Source organism: Leuresthes tenuis, unplaced genomic scaffold (genome assembly GCF_036924035.1).
Source record: "Leuresthes tenuis unplaced genomic scaffold, fLeuTen1.0.hap1 SCAF_1, whole genome shotgun sequence".
NCBI lineage: Eukaryota > Metazoa > Chordata > Actinopteri > Atheriniformes > Atherinopsidae > Leuresthes > Leuresthes tenuis.
Genome location: NW_027325355.1, coordinates 3,060,185 through 3,075,790, shown reverse-complemented (window position 1 = coordinate 3,075,790; position 15,606 = coordinate 3,060,185). Strand labels below are relative to the sequence as shown.

General features: G+C 46.7%; 1 non-coding gene and 39 pseudogenes across 1 annotated transcript; all 40 read left to right on the top strand.

Moving 5' to 3' along the window:
* The first annotated feature begins 201 nt into the window (after positions 1-201).
* Positions 202-319, top strand: LOC140289554 (5S ribosomal RNA; annotated as a pseudogene).
* Positions 320-588: 269 nt separating this feature from the next.
* LOC140278302 (5S ribosomal RNA) lies at positions 589-707 on the top strand (annotated as a pseudogene).
* Positions 708-976: 269 nt separating this feature from the next.
* Positions 977-1,095, top strand: LOC140269130 (5S ribosomal RNA; annotated as a pseudogene).
* Positions 1,096-1,364: 269 nt separating this feature from the next.
* Positions 1,365-1,483, top strand: LOC140294179 (5S ribosomal RNA; annotated as a pseudogene).
* A 269-nt stretch (positions 1,484-1,752) lies between these two features.
* Positions 1,753-1,871, top strand: LOC140293290 (5S ribosomal RNA; annotated as a pseudogene).
* Positions 1,872-2,143: 272 nt separating this feature from the next.
* LOC140286342 (5S ribosomal RNA) lies at positions 2,144-2,262 on the top strand (annotated as a pseudogene).
* A 269-nt stretch (positions 2,263-2,531) lies between these two features.
* Positions 2,532-2,650, top strand: LOC140300912 (5S ribosomal RNA; annotated as a pseudogene).
* Positions 2,651-2,919: 269 nt separating this feature from the next.
* On the top strand, positions 2,920-3,038 carry LOC140281923 (5S ribosomal RNA; annotated as a pseudogene).
* A 269-nt stretch (positions 3,039-3,307) lies between these two features.
* Positions 3,308-3,426, top strand: LOC140296040 (5S ribosomal RNA; annotated as a pseudogene).
* A 269-nt stretch (positions 3,427-3,695) lies between these two features.
* On the top strand, positions 3,696-3,814 carry LOC140295100 (5S ribosomal RNA; annotated as a pseudogene).
* A 272-nt stretch (positions 3,815-4,086) lies between these two features.
* Positions 4,087-4,205, top strand: LOC140297203 (5S ribosomal RNA; annotated as a pseudogene).
* Positions 4,206-4,474: 269 nt separating this feature from the next.
* Positions 4,475-4,593, top strand: LOC140290477 (5S ribosomal RNA; annotated as a pseudogene).
* Positions 4,594-4,862: 269 nt separating this feature from the next.
* LOC140316248 (5S ribosomal RNA) lies at positions 4,863-4,981 on the top strand (annotated as a pseudogene).
* Positions 4,982-5,250: 269 nt separating this feature from the next.
* Positions 5,251-5,369, top strand: LOC140297202 (5S ribosomal RNA; annotated as a pseudogene).
* Positions 5,370-5,638: 269 nt separating this feature from the next.
* On the top strand, positions 5,639-5,756 carry LOC140289553 (5S ribosomal RNA; annotated as a pseudogene).
* Positions 5,757-6,025: 269 nt separating this feature from the next.
* Positions 6,026-6,144, top strand: LOC140278295 (5S ribosomal RNA; annotated as a pseudogene).
* Positions 6,145-6,413: 269 nt separating this feature from the next.
* LOC140297201 (5S ribosomal RNA) lies at positions 6,414-6,532 on the top strand (annotated as a pseudogene).
* A 269-nt stretch (positions 6,533-6,801) lies between these two features.
* Positions 6,802-6,919, top strand: LOC140289552 (5S ribosomal RNA; annotated as a pseudogene).
* A 269-nt stretch (positions 6,920-7,188) lies between these two features.
* Positions 7,189-7,307, top strand: LOC140278290 (5S ribosomal RNA; annotated as a pseudogene).
* Positions 7,308-7,576: 269 nt separating this feature from the next.
* On the top strand, positions 7,577-7,685 carry LOC140296725 (5S ribosomal RNA; annotated as a pseudogene).
* Positions 7,686-7,954: 269 nt separating this feature from the next.
* LOC140289551 (5S ribosomal RNA) lies at positions 7,955-8,072 on the top strand (annotated as a pseudogene).
* Positions 8,073-8,341: 269 nt separating this feature from the next.
* Positions 8,342-8,465, top strand: LOC140270838 (5S ribosomal RNA; annotated as a pseudogene).
* A 269-nt stretch (positions 8,466-8,734) lies between these two features.
* LOC140300626 (5S ribosomal RNA) lies at positions 8,735-8,853 on the top strand (annotated as a pseudogene).
* Positions 8,854-9,122: 269 nt separating this feature from the next.
* On the top strand, positions 9,123-9,241 carry LOC140289845 (5S ribosomal RNA; annotated as a pseudogene).
* Positions 9,242-9,510: 269 nt separating this feature from the next.
* On the top strand, positions 9,511-9,629 carry LOC140299208 (5S ribosomal RNA; annotated as a pseudogene).
* A 269-nt stretch (positions 9,630-9,898) lies between these two features.
* LOC140297770 (5S ribosomal RNA) lies at positions 9,899-10,017 on the top strand. Its single transcript, XR_011913476.1, has one exon. It is a non-coding gene; the product is annotated as a 5S ribosomal RNA (ribosomal RNA).
* A 269-nt stretch (positions 10,018-10,286) lies between these two features.
* On the top strand, positions 10,287-10,405 carry LOC140312684 (5S ribosomal RNA; annotated as a pseudogene).
* A 269-nt stretch (positions 10,406-10,674) lies between these two features.
* Positions 10,675-10,793, top strand: LOC140310009 (5S ribosomal RNA; annotated as a pseudogene).
* A 272-nt stretch (positions 10,794-11,065) lies between these two features.
* Positions 11,066-11,184, top strand: LOC140269466 (5S ribosomal RNA; annotated as a pseudogene).
* A 269-nt stretch (positions 11,185-11,453) lies between these two features.
* Positions 11,454-11,572, top strand: LOC140295139 (5S ribosomal RNA; annotated as a pseudogene).
* A 269-nt stretch (positions 11,573-11,841) lies between these two features.
* On the top strand, positions 11,842-11,960 carry LOC140276728 (5S ribosomal RNA; annotated as a pseudogene).
* Positions 11,961-12,229: 269 nt separating this feature from the next.
* Positions 12,230-12,348, top strand: LOC140281785 (5S ribosomal RNA; annotated as a pseudogene).
* Positions 12,349-12,617: 269 nt separating this feature from the next.
* Positions 12,618-12,736, top strand: LOC140290776 (5S ribosomal RNA; annotated as a pseudogene).
* Positions 12,737-13,005: 269 nt separating this feature from the next.
* Positions 13,006-13,124, top strand: LOC140294010 (5S ribosomal RNA; annotated as a pseudogene).
* Positions 13,125-13,393: 269 nt separating this feature from the next.
* Positions 13,394-13,512, top strand: LOC140295207 (5S ribosomal RNA; annotated as a pseudogene).
* A 269-nt stretch (positions 13,513-13,781) lies between these two features.
* On the top strand, positions 13,782-13,900 carry LOC140305475 (5S ribosomal RNA; annotated as a pseudogene).
* Positions 13,901-14,169: 269 nt separating this feature from the next.
* On the top strand, positions 14,170-14,288 carry LOC140300066 (5S ribosomal RNA; annotated as a pseudogene).
* A 272-nt stretch (positions 14,289-14,560) lies between these two features.
* Positions 14,561-14,679, top strand: LOC140304920 (5S ribosomal RNA; annotated as a pseudogene).
* A 269-nt stretch (positions 14,680-14,948) lies between these two features.
* LOC140297116 (5S ribosomal RNA) lies at positions 14,949-15,067 on the top strand (annotated as a pseudogene).
* A 269-nt stretch (positions 15,068-15,336) lies between these two features.
* LOC140300758 (5S ribosomal RNA) lies at positions 15,337-15,455 on the top strand (annotated as a pseudogene).
* Positions 15,456-15,606: the final 151 nt, after the last annotated feature.

Below are 15,606 nucleotides of genomic sequence, written 5' to 3'. Positions count from 1 at the left end.
AGTTAGTCATCTTCAGCTTCTGCTGCTTTGTTGGCAGACACGAATTGATCTGAGAGTCTCAGTTTCAGCTGCAGAGAATAATCACGTCAGGGAAGAAGATGTGCCCACTACACATAAGCCTTTCTCTGCAATTATCTGGTTACATAGAGGAACCGTATGATTCCAGTACCTATATAATGCACATTTGTCACAGACATTGTCGCTTACGGCCACACCACCCTGAACATGCCTGACCTCGTCTGATCTCGGAAGCCAAGCACGGTTGGCCTGGTTAGTACTTGGGTGGGAGACTGCTTGGGAATACCAGGTGCTGTAAGCTTTATCTCTTCTCTGGACCACCCGAATGTCTTTTGTTGCAACGTCTGATCACCCTGTGACACATGAGGAAGTTGGTCATCTTCAGCTTCTGCTGCTTTGTTGGCAGACACGAAGTGATCTGAGAGTCTCAGTTTCAGCTGCAGAGAATAATCACGTCAGGGAAGAAGATGTGCCCACTACACATAAGCCTTTCTCTGCAATTATCTGGTTACATAGAGGAACCGTATGATTCCAGTACCTATATAATGCACATTTGTCACAGACATTGTCGCTTACGGCCACACCACCCTGAACATGCCTGACCTCGTCTGATCTCGGAAGCCAAGCGGGGTTGTGCCTGGTTAGTATTTGGGTGGGAGACTGCTTGGGAATACCAGGTGCTGTAAGCTTTTTCTCTTCTCTCGACCACCTGCATGTCTTTTGTTGTAACATCTGATCACCCTGTGACACATGAGGAAGTTGGTCATCTTCAGCTGCTGCTGCTTTGTTGGCAGACACGAAGTGATCTGAGAGTCTCAGTTTCAGCTGCAGAGAATTATCACATCAGGGAAGAAGATGTGCCCACTACAAGTCAGCCTTTCTCTGCAATTATCTGGTTACATAGAGGAACTGTATGATTCCAGTACCTATATAATGCACATTTGTCACAGTTATGGTTGCTTACGGCCACACCACCCTGAACATGCCCGACCTCGTCTGATCTCGGAAGCCAAGGAGGGTTGGGCCTGGTTAGTACTTGGATGGAAGACCTCTTGGGAATACCAGGTGCTTTAAGTTTTTTCTCTTCTCTCTACCACCTGCATGTCTTTTGTTGCAACGTCTGATCACCCTGTGACACATGAGGAAGGTGGTCATCTTCAGCTGCTGCTGCTTTGTTGGCAGACAAGAAGTGATCTGAGAGTCTCAGTTTCAGCTGCAGAGAATGATCACATCAGGGAAGAAGATGTGCCCATAACAAGTGAGCCTTTCTCGGAAATTATCTGGTTACATAGAGGAAGTGTATGATTCCAGTACTTATATAATGCACATTTGTCACAGAAATTGTTCCTTACGGCCACACCACCCTGAATATGCCCGACGTCGTCTGATCTCGGAAGCCAAGGAGGGTTGGGCCTGGTTAGTACTTCAATGGGAGACTACTTGGGAATACCAGGTGCTGTAAGCGTTTTCTCTTCTCTCTACAACCTGCATGTCTTTTGTTGCAACGTCTGATCACCCTGTGACACATGAGGAAGTTGGTCATCTTCAGCTGCTGCTGCTTTGTTTGAAGACACGAAGTGATCTGAGAGTCTCAGTTTCAGCTGAAGAGAATAATCACGTCAGGGAAGAAGATGTGCCCACTACACATCAGCCTTTCTCAGCAATTATCTGGTTACATAGAGGAACCGTATGATTCCTTTACTTATATAATGCACATTTGTCACAGACATTGTTGCTTACGGCCACACCACCCTCAATATGCCTGACCTCGTCTGATCTCGGAAGCCAAGCAGGGTTGGGCCTGGTTAGTACTTGGGTGGGAGACCGCTTGAAAATACCATTTGCTGTAAGCTTTTTCTCTTCTCTCTACAACCTGCATGTCTTTTGTTGCAACGTCTGATCACCCTGTGACACATGAGGAAGTTGGTCATCTTCAGCTGCTGCTGCTGCTTTGTTGGCAGACATGAAGTGATCTGAGAGTCTCAGTTTCAGCTCCAGAGAATAATCACATCAAGGAGGAAGATGTGCCCACTAAGAGTCAGCCTTTCTCGGCAATTATCTGGTTACATAGAGGAAGTGTATGATCCCAGTACCTATATAATACACATTTGTACGAGATATTGTTGCTTACCGCCACACCACCCTGAATAAGCTCGACCTCGTCTGATCTCGGAAGCCAAGCAGGGTTGGGCCTGGTTAGTTCTTGAATGGGAGACCGCTTGCGAATACCAGGTGCTGTAAGCTTTTTCTCTTCTCTCTACCACCTGCATGTCTTTTGTTGCAACGTCTGATCACCCTGTGACACATGAGGAAGTTGGTCATCTTCAGCTTCTGCTGCTTTGTTGGCAGACATGAAGTGATCTGAGAGTCTCAGTTTCAGTTGCAGAGAATGATCACATCAGAGAAGATGATTTACCCGCTACACATCAGCCTTTCTCGGCAATTATCTGGTTGCATAGAGGAACCGTATGATTCCAGTACCTATATAATGCACATTTGTCAGAGACATTGCTGCTTACGGCCACACCACCCGGAACATGCCTGACCTCGTCTGATCTCGGAAGCCAAGCAGGGTTGGGCCTGGTTAGTACTTGGATGGGAGACCACTTGGGAATACCAGGTGCTGTAAATTTTTTCTCTTCTCTCTACCACCTGCATGTCTTTTGTTGCAACGTCTGATCACCCTGTGACACATGAGGAAGTTGGTCATCTTCAGCTGCTGCTGCTTTGTTGGCAGACATGAAGTGATCTGAGAGTCTCAGTTTCAGTTGCAGAGAATGATCACATCAGAGAAGATGATTTACCCGCTACACATCAGCCTTTCTCGGCAATTATCTGGTTACATAGAGGAACCGTATGATTCCAGTACCTATATAATGCACATTTGTCAGAGACATTGCTGCTTACGGCCACACCACCCGGAACATGCCTGACCTCGCCTGATCTCGGAAGCCAAGCAGGGTTGGGCCTGGTTAGTACTTGAATGGGAGACCACTTGGGAATACCAGGTGCTGTAAATTTTTTCTCTTCTCTCTACCACCTGCATGTCTTTTGTTGCAATGTCTGATCGCCCTGTGACACATGAGGAAGTTGGTCATCTTCAGCTGCTGCTGCTTTGTTTGAAGACACGAAGTGATCTGAGAGTCTCAGTTTCAGCTGTAGAGAATAATCACATCAGGGAAGAAGATGTGCCCACTACAAGTTAGCCTTTCTTGGCAATTATCTGGTTGCATAGAGGAACCTTATGATTCCAGTACCTATATAATGCACATTTGTCACAGACATTGTTACTTACGGCCACACCACCCTGAATATGCCCAACCTCGTGTGATCTCGGAAGCCAAACAGGGTTGAACCTGCTTAGTACTTGGATGGGAGACTGCTTGGGAATACCAGGTGCTGTAAGCTTCTTCTCTTCTCTCTACCACCTGCATGTCTTTTGTTGCAACGTCTGATCACCCTGTGACACATGAGGAAGTTGGTCATCTTCAGCAGCTGCTGCTTTTTTGGCAGACACGAAGTGATCTGAGAGTCTCAGTTTCAGCTGTAGACAATAATCACATCAGGGAAGAAGATGTGCCCACTACAAGTTAGCCTTTCTTGGCAATTATCTGGTTGCATAGAGGAACCGTATGATTCCAGTACCTATATAATGCACATTTGTCAGAGACATTGTTGCTTACGGCCACACAACCCTGAATAAGCCCGACCTCGTCTGATCTCGGACGCCAAGCAGGGTTGTACCTGGTTAGTACTTGGATGGGAGACAGCTTGGGAATACCAGGTGCTGTAAGCTTTTTCTCTTCTCTCTACCACCTGCATGTGTTTTGTTGCAACGTCTGATCACCCTGTGACACATGAGGAAGTTGGTCATCTTCAGCTGCTGCTGCTGCTTTGTTGGCAGACACGAAGTGATCTGAGAGTCTCAGTTTCAGCTGAAGAGAATGATCACATCAGAGAAGATGATATGCCCACTACACATCAGCCTTTCTCGGCAATTATCTGGTTTCATAGAGGAAGTGTATGATTCCAGTACCTATATAATTCACATTTGTAACAAATATTGTTGCTTACCGCCACACCACCCTGAATAAGCCCCACCTTGTCTTAACCTGGAAGCCAAGCAGGGTTGGGCCTGGTTAGTACTTGGGTGGGAGACTGCTTGGGAATACCAGGTGCTGTAAGCTTTATCTCTTCTCTCTACCACCTGCATGTCTTTTGTTGCAACGTCTGATCACCCTGTGACACATGAGGAAGTTAGTCATCTTCAGCTGCTGCTGCTTTGTTGGCAGACACGAAGTGATCTGAGAGTCTCAGTTTCAGTTGCAGAGAATGATCACATCAGAGAAGATGATTTGCCCGCTACACATAAGCCTTTCTCGGCAATTATCTGGTTGCATAGAGGAACCGTATGATTCCAGTACCTATATAATGCACATTTGTCAGAGACATTGTTGCTTACGGCCACACCACCCTGAATAAGCCCGACCTCGTCTGATCTCGGACGCCAAGCAGGGTTGTACCTGGTTAGTACTTGGATGGGAGACAGCTTGGGAATACCAGGTGCTGTAAGCTTTTTCTCTTCTCTCTACCACCTGCATGTCTTTTGTTGCAACGTCTGATCACCCTGTGACACGTGAAGAAGTTGGTCATCTTCAGCTGCTGCTGCTTTGTTGGAAGACACGAAGTGATCTGAGAGTCTCAGTTTCAGCTGAAGAGAATAATCACGTCAGGGAAGAAGATGTGCCCACTACACATCAGCCGTTCTCATCAATTATCTGGTTACATAGAGGAACCGTATGATTCCTGTACTTATATAATGCACATTTGTCACAGACATTGTTACTTACGGCCACACCACCCTGAATTTGCCTGACCTCGTCTGATCTCGGAAGCCAAGCAGTGTTGGGCCTGTTTAGTACTTGGGTGGGAGACCGCTTGGGAATACCAGGTGCTGTAAGCTTTTTCTCTTCTCTCTACCACCTGCATGTGTTTTGTTGCAACGTCTGATCACCCTGTGACACATGAGGAAGTTGGTCATCTTCAGCTGCTGCTGCTTTGTTGGCAGACACGAAGTGATCTGAGAGTCTCAGTTTCAGCTGAAGAGAATGATCACATCAGAGAAGATGATATGCCCACTACACATCAGCCTTTCTCGGCAATTATCTGGTTTCATAGAGGAAGTGTATGATTCCAGTACCTATATAATTCACATTTGTAACAAATATTGTTGCTTACCGCCACACCACCCTGAATAAGCCCCACCTTGTCTTAACCTGGAAGCCAAGCAGGGTTGGGCCTGGTTAGTACTTGGGTGGGAGACTGCTTGGGAATACCAGGTGCTGTAAGCTTTATCTCTTCTCTCTACCACCTGCATGTCTTTTGTTGCAACGTCTGATCACCCTGTGACACATGAGGAAGTTAGTCATCTTCAGCTTCTGCTGCTTTGTTGGCAGACACGAATTGATCTGAGAGTCTCAGTTTCAGCTGCAGAGAATAATCACGTCAGGGAAGAAGATGTGCCCACTACACATAAGCCTTTCTCTGCAATTATCTGGTTACATAGAGGAACCGTATGATTCCAGTACCTATATAATGCACATTTGTCACAGACATTGTCGCTTACGGCCACACCACCCTGAACATGCCTGACCTCGTCTGATCTCGGAAGCCAAGCACGGTTGGCCTGGTTAGTACTTGGGTGGGAGACTGCTTGGGAATACCAGGTGCTGTAAGCTTTATCTCTTCTCTGGACCACCCGAATGTCTTTTGTTGCAACGTCTGATCACCCTGTGACACATGAGGAAGTTGGTCATCTTCAGCTTCTGCTGCTTTGTTGGCAGACACGAAGTGATCTGAGAGTCTCAGTTTCAGCTGCAGAGAATAATCACGTCAGGGAAGAAGATGTGCCCACTACACATAAGCCTTTCTCTGCAATTATCTGGTTACATAGAGGAACCGTATGATTCCAGTACCTATATAATGCACATTTGTCACAGACATTGTCGCTTACGGCCACACCACCCTGAACATGCCTGACCTCGTCTGATCTCGGAAGCCAAGCGGGGTTGTGCCTGGTTAGTATTTGGGTGGGAGACTGCTTGGGAATACCAGGTGCTGTAAGCTTTTTCTCTTCTCTCTACCACCTGCATGTGTTTTGTTGCAACGTCTGATCACCCTGTGACACATGAGGAAGTTGGTCATCTTCAGCTGCTGCTGCTTTGTTGGCAGACACGAAGTGATCTGAGAGTCTCAGTTTCAGCTGAAGAGAATGATCACATCAGAGAAGATGATATGCCCACTACACATCAGCCTTTCTCGGCAATTATCTGGTTTCATAGAGGAAGTGTATGATTCCAGTACCTATATAATTCACATTTGTAACAAATATTGTTGCTTACCGCCACACCACCCTGAATAAGCCCCACCTTGTCTTAACCTGGAAGCCAAGCAGGGTTGGGCCTGGTTAGTACTTGGGTGGGAGACTGCTTGGGAATACCAGGTGCTGTAAGCTTTATCTCTTCTCTCTACCACCTGCATGTCTTTTGTTGCAACGTCTGATCACCCTGTGACACATGAGGAAGTTAGTCATCTTCAGCTTCTGCTGCTTTGTTGGCAGACACGAATTGATCTGAGAGTCTCAGTTTCAGCTGCAGAGAATAATCACGTCAGGGAAGAAGATGTGCCCACTACACATAAGCCTTTCTCTGCAATTATCTGGTTACATAGAGGAACCGTATGATTCCAGTACCTATATAATGCACATTTGTCACAGACATTGTCGCTTACGGCCACACCACCCTGAACATGCCTGACCTCGTCTGATCTCGGAAGCCAAGCACGGTTGGCCTGGTTAGTACTTGGGTGGGAGACTGCTTGGGAATACCAGGTGCTGTAAGCTTTATCTCTTCTCTGGACCACCCGAATGTCTTTTGTTGCAACGTCTGATCACCCTGTGACACATGAGGAAGTTGGTCATCTTCAGCTTCTGCTGCTTTGTTGGCAGACACGAAGTGATCTGAGAGTCTCAGTTTCAGCTGCAGAGAATAATCACGTCAGGGAAGAAGATGTGCCCACTACACATAAGCCTTTCTCTGCAATTATCTGGTTACATAGAGGAACCGTATGATTCCAGTACCTATATAATGCACATTTGTCACAGACATTGTCGCTTACGGCCACACCACCCTGAACATGCCTGACCTCGTCTGATCTCGGAAGCCAAGCGGGGTTGTGCCTGGTTAGTATTTGGGTGGGAGACTGCTTGGGAATACCAGGTGCTGTAAGCTTTTTCTCTTCTCTCTACCACCTGCATGTCTTTTGTTGCAACTTCTGATCACCCTGTGACACATGAGGAAGTTGGTCATCTTCAGCTGCTGCTGCTTTGTTGGCAGACACGAAGTGATCTGAGAGTCTCAGTTTCAGCTGCAGAGAATAATCACATCAGGGAAGAAGATGTGCCCACTACAAGTCAGCCTTTCTCGGCAATTATCTGGTTACATAGAGGAACCGTATGATTCCAGTACCTATATAATGCACATTTGTCACAGACCATGTTGCTTACGGCCACACCACCCTGAACATGTCTGATCTCGGAAGCCAAGGAGGGTTGGGCCTGGTTAGTACTTAAATGGGAGACCGCTTGGGAATACCAGGAGCTGTAAGCTTTTTGTCTTCTCTCGACCACCTGCATGTCTTTTGTTGCAACGTCTGATCCCCCTGTGACACATGAGGAAGTTGGTCATCTTCAGCTGCTGCTGCTTTGTTGGCAGACACGAAGTGATCTGAGAGTCTCAGTTTAAGCTGCAGAGAATAATCACATCAGGGAAGAAGATGTGCCCATAACAAGTCAGCCTTTCTCATCAATTATCTGGTTACATAGAGGAACCGTATGATTCCAGTACCTATATAATGCACATTTGTCACAGAGATTGTCGCTTACGGCCACACCACCCTGAACATGCCTGACCTCGTCTGATCTCGGAAGCCAAGCACGGTTGGCCTGGTTAGTACTTGGGTGGGAGACTGCTTGGGAATACCAGGTGCTGTAAGCTTTATCTCTTCTCTGGACCACCTGAATGTCTTTTGTTGCAACGTCTGATCACCCTGTGACACATGAGGAAGTTGGTCATCTTCAGCTTCTGCTGCTTTGTTGGCAGACACGAAGTGATCTGAGAGTCTCAGTTTCAGCTGCAGAGAATAATCACGTCAGGGAAGAAGATGTGCCCACTACACATAAGCCTTTCTCTGCAATTATCTGGTTACATAGAGGAACCGTATGATTCCAGTACCTATATAATGCACATTTGTCACAGAGATTGTCGCTTACGGCCACACCACCCTGAATATAATATGCCCGACCTCGTCCGATCTCGGAAGCCAAGCGGGGTTGTGCCTGGTTAGTACTTGGGTGGGAGACTGCTTGGGAATACCAGGTGCTGTAAGCTTTTTCTCTTCTCTCTACCACCTGCATGTCTTTTGTTGCAACGTCTGATCACCCTGTGACACATGAGGAAGTTGGTCATCTTCAGCTGTTGCTGCTTTGTTGGCAGACACAAAGTGATCTGAGAGTCTCAGTTTCAGCTGCAGAGAATAATCACATCAGGCAAGAAGATGTGCCCACTACAAGTCAGCCTTTCTCGGCAATTATCTGGTTACATAGAGGAACCGTATGATTCCAGTACCTATATAATGCACATTTGTCACAGACCATGTTGCTTACGGCCACACCACCCTGAACATGCCCGACCTCGTCTGATCTCGGAAGCCAAGGAGGGTTGGGCCTGGTTAGTACTTAAATGGGAGACCGCTTGGGAATACCAGGAGCTGTAAGCTTTTTGTCTTCTCTCGACCACCTGCATGTCTTTTGTTGCAACGTCTGATCCCCCTGTGACACATGAGGAAGTTGGTCATCTTCAGCTTCTGCTGCTTTGTTGGCAGACACGAAGTGATCTGAGAGTCTCAGTTTCAGCTGCAGAGAATAATCACATCAGGGAAGAAGATGTGCCCATAACAAGTCAGCCTTTCTCATCAATTATCTGGTTACATAGAGGAATTGTATGATTCCAGTACCTATATAATGCACATTTGTCACAGAAATTGTTCCTTACGGCTACACCACCCTGAATAAGCCCGACCTCGTCTGATCTCGGAAGCCAAGGAGGGTTGGGCCTGGTTAGTACTTTAATGGGAGACTGCTTGGGAATACCAGGTGCTGTAAGCATATTCTCTTCTCTCTACAACCTGCATGTCTTTTGTTGCAACGTCTGATCACCCTGTGACACATGAGAAAGTTGGCCATCTTCAGCTGCTGCTGCTTTGTTGGAAGACACGAAGTGATCTGAGAGTCTCAGTTTCAGCTGAAGAGAATAATCACGTCAGGGAAGAAGATGTGCCAACTACACATCAGCCTTTCTCAGCAATTATCTGGTTACATAGAGGAACCGTATGATTCCTGTACTTATATAATGCACATTTGTCAGACACATTGATTCTTACGGCCACACCACCCGGAACATGCCTGACCTCGTCTGATCTCGGAAGCCAAGCAGGGTTGGGCCTGGTTAGTACTTGGATGGGAGACCGCTTGGGAATACCAGGTGCTGTAAGCTTCTTCTCTACTCTGTACCACCTGCATGTATTTTGTTGCAAGGTCTGATCGCCCTGTGACACATGAGGAAGTTGGTCATCTTCAGCTTCTGCTGCTTTGTTGGCAGACACAAAGTGATCTGAGAGTCTCACTTTCAGCTCAAGAGAATAATCACGTCAGGGAAGAAGATGTGCCCACTACTTATCAGCTTTTCTCGGCAATTATCTGGTTACATAGAGGAACTGTATGATTCCAGTACCTATATAATGCACATTTGTCACAGTTATGGTTGCTTACGGCCACACCACCCTGAACATGCCTGACCTCGTCTGATCTCGGAAGCCAAGCAGGGTTGGGCCTGGTTAGTACTTGGATGGGAGACCGCTTGGGAATACCAGGTGCTATAAGCTTCTTCTCTACTCTGTACCACCTGCATGTATTTTGTTGCAAGGTCTGATCGCCCTGTGACACATGAGGAAGTTGGTCATCTTCAGCTTCTGCTGCTTTGTTGGCAGACACAAAGTGATCTGAGAGTCTCACTTTCAGCTCAAGAGAATAATCACGTCAGGGAAGAAGATGTGCCCACTACTTATCAGCTTTTCTCGGCAATTATCTGGTTACATAGAGGAACTGTATGATTCCAGTACCTATATAATGCACATTTGTCACAGTTATGGTTGCTTACGGCCACACCACCCTGAACATGCCCGACCTCGTCTGATCTCGGAAGCCAAGGAGGGTTGGGCCTGGTTAGTACTTAAATGGGAGACGGCTTGGGAATACCAGGTGCTGTAAGCTTCTTCTCTTCTCTCTACCACCTGCATGTCTTTTGTTGCAACGTCTGATCACCCTGTGACACATGAGGAAGGTGGTCATCTTCAGCTTCTGCTGCTTTGTTTGCAGACACGAAGTGATCTGAGAGTCTCAGTTTCAGCTGCAGAGAATAATCACATCAGGGAAGAAGATGTGCCCACTACAAGTCAGCCTTTCTCGGCAATTATCTGGTTACATAGAGGAACCGTATGATTCCAGTACCTATATAATGCACATTTGTCACAGACCATGTTGCTTACGGCCACACCACCCTGAACATGCCCGACCTCGTCTGATCTCGGAAGCCAAGGAGGGTTGGGCTTGGTTAGTACTTAAATGGGAGACTGCTTGGGAATACCAGGTGCTGTAAGCTTTATCTCTTCTCTGGACCACCTGAATGTCTTTTGTGGCAACGTCTGATCCTCCTGTGACACATGAGGAAGTTGGTCATCTTCAGCTGCTGCTGCTTCTTTGTTGGCAGACACGAAGTGATCTGATAGTCTCAATTTCAGCTGCAGAGAATAATCACATCAGGGAAGAAGATGTGCCCACTACAAGTCAGCCTTTCTCGGCAATTATCTGGTTACATAGAGGAAGTGTATGATTCCAGTACCTATATAATGCACATTTGTCACAGATATTGTTGCTTACGGCCACACCACCCTGAATAAGCCCGACCTCGTCTGATCTTGGAAGTCAAGCAGGTTTGGGCCTGGTTAGTACTTGGATGGGAGACAGCTTGGGAATACCAGGTGCTGTAAGCTTTTTCTCTTCTCTCTACCACCTGCATGTCTTTTGTTGCAACGTCTGATCACCCTGTGACACATGAGGAAGTTGGTCATCTTCAGCTGCTGCTGCTTTGTTGGCAGACACAAAGTGATCTGAGAGTCTCATTTTCAGCTGGAGAGAATTATCATGTCAGGGAAGAAGATGTGCCCACTACATATCAGCCTTTCTCGGCAATTATCTGGTTACATAGAGGAAGTGTATGATTCCATTGCCTATATAATGCACATTTGTCACGGAGATTGTTACTTATGGCCAAACCACCCTGAATATGTCTGACCTTGTCTGATCTCGGAAGCCAAGGGGGGCTGGGCCTGGTTAGTACTTTGATGGGACACCGCTTGGGAATACCAGGTGCTGTAAGCTTTTTCTCTTCTCTCTACCACCTACATGTCTTTAGTTGCAATGTCTGATCGCCCTGTGACACATGAGGAAGTTGGTCATCTTCAGCTGCTGCTGCTTTGTTAGCAGACACGAAGTGATCTGAGAGTCTCAGTTTCAGCTGCAGAGAATAATAACATCAAGGAAGAAGATGTGCCCACAACAAGTTAGCCTTTCTCTGCAATTATCTGGTTACATAGAGGAACTGTATTATTCCAGTACCTATATAATGCACATTTTTCACAGACATTGTTACTTACGGCCACACCACCCTGAATATGCCCGACCTCGACTGATCTCGGAACCCAAGCAGGGTTGGGCCTGGTTAGTACTTGAATGGTAGACCCCTTGGGAATGCCAGGTGCTGTAAGCTTTTTCTCTTCTCTCTACCACCTGCATGTATTTTGTTGCAAGGTCTGATCGCCCTCTGACACATGAGGAAGTTGGTCATCTTCAGCTGCTGCTGCTTTGTTGGCAGACACGAAGTGATCTGAGAGTCTCATTTTCAGCTGGAGAGAATAATCACGTCAGGGAAGAAGATGTGCCCACTATTTATCAGCCTTTCTCTGCAATTATCTGGTTATATAGAGGAAACGTATGATTCCAGTACCTATACAATTTACATTTGTCACAGACATTGTTGCTTACGGCCACACCACCCTGAATATGCCCGACCTCGTCTGATATCGGAAGCCAAGCAGGGTTGTGCCTGGTTAGTACTTGGATGGGAGACCGCTTGGGATTATCAGGTGCTGTAAGCTTTTTCTCTTCTCTCAACCACCTGCATGTCTTTTGTTGCAACGTCTGATCACCCTGTGACACATGAGGAAGTTGGTCATCTTCATTTTCTGCTGCTTTGTTGGCAGACACGAAGTGATCTTAGAGTCTCATTTTCAGCTGGAGAAAATTATCACGTCAGGGAACAAGATGTGCCCACTATATATCAGACTTTTTCGGCAATTATCTTGTTACATAGAGGAACCATATGATTCCATTGCCTATATAATGCACATTTGTCACAGAGATTGTTGCTTACGGCCAAACCACCCTGAATATGCCCAATCTCGTGTGATCTCAGAAGCCAAGGAGGGTTGGGCCTGGTTAGTACTTTGATGAGAGACCGCTTGGGAATACCAGGTGCTGTAAGCTTTTTCTCTTCTCTCTACCACCTGCATGTATTTTGTTGCAAGGTCTGATCGCCCTCTGACACATGAGGAAGTTGGTCATCTTCAGCTGCTGCTGCTTTGTTGGCAGACACGAAGTGATCTGAGAGTCTCAGTTTCAGCTGAAGAGAATAATCACGTCAAGGAAGAAGATTTGCCCACTACACATCAGCCTTTCTCAGCAATTATCTGGGTGCATAGAGGAACCGTATGATTCCAGTACCTATATAATGCACATTTGTCAGAGACATTGTTGCTTACGGCCACACAACCCTGAACATGCCCGACCTCGTCTGATCTCGGAAGCCAAGCACAGTTGGGCCTGGTTTGTACTTGGATGGAAGACCTCTTGGGAATACGAGGTGCTGTAAGCTTTTTCTCTTCTCTCTACCACCTGCATGTCTTTTGTTGCAACGTCTGATCACCCTGTGACACATGAGGAAGTTGGTCATCTTCAGCTTCTGCTGCTTTGTTGGCAGACACGAAGTGATCTGAGAGTCTCAGTTTCAGCTCGAGAGAATAATCACGTCAGGGAAGAAGATGTGCCCACTACTTATCAGCTTTTCTCGGCAATTATCTGGTTACATAGAGGAACTGTATGATTCCAGTACCTTTATAATGCACATTTGTCACAGTTGTGGTTAATTACGGCCACACCACCCTGAAAATGCCTGACCACGTCTGATCTCGGAAGCCAAGCAGGTTTTGGCCTGGTTAGTACTTGGATGGTAGACTCTCTGGGAATACCAGGTGCTGTAAGCTTTTTCTCTTCTCTCTACCACCTGCATGTCTTTTGTTGCAACGTCTGATCACCCTGTGACACATGAGGAAGTTGGTCATCTTCAGCTTCTGCTGCTTTGTTGGCAGACACAAAGTGATCTGAGAGTCTCAGTTTCAGCTGCAGAGAATAATCACGTCAGGGAAGAAGATGTGCCCACTACAAGTCAGCCTTTCTCGGAAATGATCTGGTTGCATAGAGGAACCGTATGATTCCAGTACCTATATAATGCACATTTGTCAGAGACATTGTTGCTTACGGCCACACCACCCTGAACATGCCCGACCTCGTCTGATCTCGGAAGCCAAGGAGGGTTGGGCGTGGTTAGTACTTGGATGGAAGACCTCTTGGGAATACCAGGTGCTGTAAGCTTTTTCTCTTCTCTCGACCACCTGCATGTCTTTTGTTGCAACGTCTGATCACCCTGTGACACATGAGGAAGTTGGTCATTTTCAGCTGCTGCTGCTTTGTTGGCAGACACGAAGTGATCTGAGAGTCTCAGTTTCAGCTGCAGAGAATGATCACATGAGGGAAGAAGATTTGCCCACTACAAGTCTGCCTTTCTCGGCAATTATCTGGTTACATAGAGGAACCGTATGATTCCAGTACCTATATAATGCACATTTGTCACAGACATTGTTGCTTACGGCCACACCACCCTGAACATGCCCGACCTCGTCTGATCTCGGTAGCTAAGGAGGGTTGGGCCTGGTTAGTACTTAAATGGGAGACCGCTTGGGAATACCAGGAGCTGTAAGCTTTTTGTCTTCTCTCGACCACCTGCATGTCTTTTGTTGCAACGTCTGATCACCCTGTGACACATGAGGAAGTTGGTCATCTTCAGCTGCTGCTGCTTCTTTGTTGGCAGACACGAAGTGATCTGAGAGTCTCAATTTCAGCTGCAGAGAATAATCACATCAGGGAAGAAGATGTGCCCACTACAAGTCAGCCTTTCTCGGCAATTATCTGGTTACATAGAGGAAGTGTATGATTCCAGTACCTATATAATGCACATTTGTCACAGATATTGTTGCTTACGGCCACACCACCCTGAATAAGCTCGACCTCATCTGATCTTGGAAGTCAAGCAGGTTTGGGCCTGGTTAGTACTTGGATGGGAGACTGCTTGGGAATACCAGGTGCTGTAAGCTTTTTCTCTTCTCTCTACCACCTGCATGTCTTTTGTTGCAACGTCTGATCACCCTTTGACACATGAGGAAGTTGGTCATCTTCAGCTGCTGCTGCTTTGTTGGCAGACACAAAGTGATCTGAGAGTCTAATTTTCAGCTGGAGAGAATTATCACGTCAGGGAAGAAGATGTGCCCACTACATATCAGCCTTTCTCGGCAATTATCTGGTTACATAGAGGAAGTGTATGATTCCATTGCCTATATAATGCACATTTGTCACGGAGATTGTTACTTACGGCCAAACCACCCTGAATATGTCTGACCTTGTCTGATCTTGGAACCCAAGCAGGGTTGGACCTGGTTAGTACTTGAATGGGAGACCCCTTGGGAATGCCAGGTGCTTTAAGCTTTTTCTCTTCTCTCTACCACCTGCATGTATTTTGTTGCAAGGTCTGATCGCCCTGTGACACATGAGGAAGTTGGTCATCTTCAGCTGCTGCTGCTTTGTTGGCAGACACGAAGTGATCTGAGAGTCTCAATTTCAGCTGCAGAGAATAATCACGTCAGGGAAGAAGATGTGCCCACTACAAGTCAGCCTTTCTCGGCAATTATCTGGTTACATAGAGGAAGTGTATGATTCCAGTACCTATATAATGCACATTTGTCACAGTTATGGTTGCTTACGGCCACACCACCCTGAACATGCCCGACCTCGTCTGATCTCGGAAGCCAAGGAGGGTTGGGCCTGGTTAGTACTTAAATGGGAGACTGCTTGGGAATACCAGGTGCTGTAAGCTTTATCTCTTCTCTGGACCACCTGAATGTCTTTTGTGGCAACGTCTGATCACCCTGTGACACATGAGGAAGTTGGTCATCTTCAGCTGCTGCTGCTTCTTTGTTGGCAGACACGAAGTGATCTGATAGTCTCAATTTCAGCTGCAGAGAATA